This window comes from Leptonychotes weddellii, chromosome 13, assembly GCF_054177405.1.
Source record: "Leptonychotes weddellii isolate Sample4059 chromosome 13, ASM5417740v2, whole genome shotgun sequence".
In the NCBI taxonomy this organism is placed as follows: Eukaryota; Metazoa; Chordata; class Mammalia; order Carnivora; family Phocidae; genus Leptonychotes; species Leptonychotes weddellii.
The window spans coordinates 42,603,302-42,607,522 of NC_138381.1; the positions used below are offsets into that span (position 1 = coordinate 42,603,302).

General features: G+C 43.5%; 1 pseudogene; it reads left to right on the top strand.

The window, feature by feature from the left end:
- The first annotated feature begins 622 nt into the window (after positions 1–622).
- Positions 623–1,184, top strand: LOC145716890 (ras-related C3 botulinum toxin substrate 1 pseudogene; annotated as a pseudogene).
- The last annotated feature ends 3,037 nt before the right edge of the window (positions 1,185–4,221 follow it).

Sequence of the window (4,221 nt, forward strand, 5' to 3'; positions counted from 1 at the left end):
TTGACTTATACCTTTGCAAAAATCCTGGTAGACAGACGTTATTATTTCCATTCTAAATAAGCCTCAGGAAGATTAAAAACACTTTATTTATTGTACTTATTTGTGATAGAAGTGGGATTCAAATCCTGGTCCTAGGACTACAATCCTAGGTCCTTCTACTACCTTGTGCTGAATCCTTCTTCTAGAAAGACATTCCAGTGGGCCTCATACTCAAATTGTTGTTTATAAATGGAACCTCTAGACCACCTTGAGTGCACACATACCCACAGGCATTTCATGAAAGCCACTCTAGATGCAAGCCTTGGTTTACTACTTGGAATAATTTGCATTACACTGAATAAGCAATTGTAGACCAGGTAATCTTCCACCATTTCCATCTTTCTCAAAGTCTATATTGTAAGATTGTTTCTTGTAGGCTAGGGAGACATTCCCACCCTTATGAATCCCAGTGAGATGCAAACATGGGGGTTTCTTCCAGCTTTGATTGGTGTCTGTTGCTAGGCTTCAGCTTCTGGTCTGGTGAGGCCAAGGTAGCGTGGACAGAGGCCCCGGCATCCCCGAACCTGACACTTCTTGCCCCTGCGCTCAGTCAAGGCCACAAGCCACCCAGAGAGGGGCCCAGATGCAGGCCATCAGATGTGGTGATGGAAGATAGAACGCAGGTAAGACTTGTCTACTGGTCAGTTACACACCAATGCACTTCCTGGAGACGATAACCCCAGTGTCTTTGACAACTTCCTGCTAATGTTATGGTAAATGGACTTATGGGACAAGAAGCTGGACAAGAAAATTATGACTATTACTCCCCCTATCCTATCTGGAAACAGATGTATTTTTAATTTGCTTTTCCCCTGTGAGTCCCACATCATTGGCAAATATGTGTGCAAAGTGGTATCCTTTCTTCCCAACACTCATCATACTGTGGAAACTAAACATGGTCTTAGGAATGGTAAAGACATGATTGAGAAAATGCAGGAGAAGTTGATTCCCATCTCATAGCCAAAGGCTTTAGCCACAGCCAAGGAGATCAGTGCTATAAAATAATGTACCTGGGATGCTCAGCTCTCGCACAGAGGGGCCTCAAGACAGTGTTTGATGGAGATAGTAGAATAGCTCTCTGCCCACTGCCCATCAAGAAGAGGAAGAGAAAGTGCTTGCTGTTTCAGGAAGGGCAGAATAAATAAAATTGACAATCCTGTAGTTAATTCGTTAAAAAAAATAGAAGGTATTAAGACGGATGAGACAAAGACCTAACCAATACAGAAGAAATCATTGACAATAGAATACTATGAAGTCATTGAAAAAGCTGATTTTTCCAGAAAATACAAACTCAAAATTCCCTTGGGAAAAAGCAGAAAACTGAACAGACAAATAACCAGGGAAGAAACAAGGGGGAAAGGAGGGATGTTGTCAACAAATTATCTCCAAGAAGCCTATCAGACCCATAACATGTTCCCACCAGCTGTGCACACACAGTCAAGAAATGGATAATTCCTAAGTTTAGACAAAATATTCCATGGCATTAAAAAAAAAGCTTTCCCAATCATTTCACAGAGCTAGACTAATTCTCATATGGAAACCCCAAAATAAATAATACAAAAGGGAAAACTGACACACTTAGCTCGTGAAGAAGTGACAGGTAAAGATCTTGACCTCCGTGCCTCCACAACTGCCATGGATTCTCCCCTCCTGCAATGTTCGCCCCTCAAGACTGAGGACAGTGGCACTCGTTCCTTGCTTTACCTGCCTCCCCGCCCAGGGGTCGCTCAACAGCTCAGTGACGGAACCCAGATGCTCAGTCTCAGTTTCTGGTTCTTAGCACCTCTCACACAAAACAGCACAAGGTAGCAACCCGTTTGTCAATATTCACACCGCAAAAATCTAAATAAGTGCAGCTTACTGAGACCTCAGAGAATTCTCTCGAGAAAAACTCAGGAAAAAGGGGATGCTTGCCAAGAAGTAATACTTAATTTGTGATTGGGAGAATATGTAATTATCCCTGGCACACAGCGCGGGTTGAGAGAAACTGACACTCCCCCCACCAACAAAGACATTTCTGGGCGCTTTGGGAATTATCCCCACTTTGATCTCTGGGATCAGCAAAACATCTCCCCAGAGTTACATTTTCTTGTTTTCTACACATGCTACACTTTCTAAGAGTTGGGCAGTATTTGGGGGTTCTTTTTTAAAGATTGATTGATTGATTGATTGATTGATTTGAGAGAGAGAGAGAGCATGCACATGCTCTTGAGCGCACACATAAGAGGGGGGAAGAGCGGAGGGAGAGAGAGAATCTCAAGCAGACTCCCCACTGAGTGTGGAGTCCGAAGCTCTGCCTGGATCTCATGACCCTGAGATCATGACCTGAGCCAGAATCAAGAGTCAGATGGTAACTGACTGAGCCACCCAGGTGCCCCCAGTCTTTTTGTTCTTAAAACAATCACAAAAGCAACTGAGTATCCTTTCCTGTTTTTAAGCGATAAGTGTGACAAGCTAATTTTCAGGCAACCAAGCAGCCTTCCTGTAAGGTCATGCTTTCAGTTACTCATCCTTTTTCTTCCCCATGGTGTCTATCATCAGTCTGTGAGTGAAGGGTTCCAGAATGTGGGATGGGAGGAGAAAGAAAACCCATGACCAAAGGTGTGTGGACACTGATGTAACCACCTCTCCCTCTCAACCTTCCACAGCTCACCAATTTTTAAAAGGACAAATGTCTAACTCGTTTTCTAGGGAGTGTGTGTCTAAGGACCTGCACAATGACGCCCCAAGCTACCTTTCTGATCTCATCCGTCCTAATTCTTGCTACACCTCAGCCTTACCAGTCAACTCGAAAGCCCCCAAGCTCATCAGAAACTCTCTCATACTGCTCCATCTGGCTGGAATGACTTTAATAAAGTCTCTCTCCTGCCACTCTCCTACTCACTGTCCCGGGCCCAGACCAAATGTCACTCTCCCTTTGAAACCTTCCACGATGCCAGAAATAAGGACTCCTGTGTTCTCAGGCAAGCATCCAAGTCTGAATTGTGTTATAATTATTTGAATGCGACTTTGTTCCCCCTAAAAAATTATGAGCTTGGTGAAGACAGGGACTGTATCCTATTTACATATTTGTGTGTGTGCCCCAGTGCCCGCTGAGCACCTCACATGGTACAGAGACTCATTACATTTTTGATGAATGGCCTTATTGAGTGTCCACTGGAGGCCCACTGCCTGACACAAAGCGGCTGTAATTTGATGTAATTTGATTCCTCAGAGTGATCAGAAGAACTGACAAGAGCATCTTATGACAATGGGAAAATGATGTCCATAAGGAGACAAATTGAGGGCAATAATTTCTCAGACAGGCAAGGGGAATTGATACCCAGATCAAATGAAAAATGCCCAGGAAATGTAGGCCTAGCTATCCTTGAAAGCATTCCCTCTGTCCTTACTCTCTTATTCATCAGACAATTTGGTTTCCTAAGTAAACTTTCCTTCAGGGAAGACGATGGGTGGTATGAGTCAATCCTGTTTATTATCGATTGCTGTGTAACAAGCTATCCCAAAACACAGGGACTTAAAAATAGCTATTTTTTCTTGCTTACAATTCTACTGGTCAAGAATTCAGATAAAGGTAAGCTGAGTCATTCTTCGACACCATGTAGCCTTGGCTGGGTTTAGCTGTTCAGTGGCATTCAGTGGGCAGCCCAACTGGGCTGGTTCCAGAAGCCTTCTTATACATATTTGGCACTGCAGCGCCTCCTGGTGGCCGCATGACTAGCTTGGGCTTCCTCGCAGCATGCTGGTCTCAGAATAATCACACCTCTCACACCCATGCTGGCTTCTAAGAAAACGTGTCTCAAGCAGTGAAAGTAGAAGCTGCAGAACTGTTGGGCCCCGTCAGAAGAACAGAGTCGGTCATTCCTGCCACATTCTACGGGTCAAAACTGGTCACAGGGCCATCCTGGATTCCAGAAAAGAAATGTCTCCATCTTCCAATGAGATGGAAGGCAAGGAATTTGTATTCATTTTTAATCTACCACATCTCTTCTTCCTGGAGCCTAATTAACTCTGAATAAACCAAATGTCAAAGTTCTAGGCATACTAGAATGGGAGCATACCCAATCAGACCATTCATTAGCATGAATAAATTCCTTATGTTATAACACATAATAGGTATGCCTTACTTGACACTTAGTTTATATCTGAAACATGTCTATACTTCAATATTTTGGAAAATGA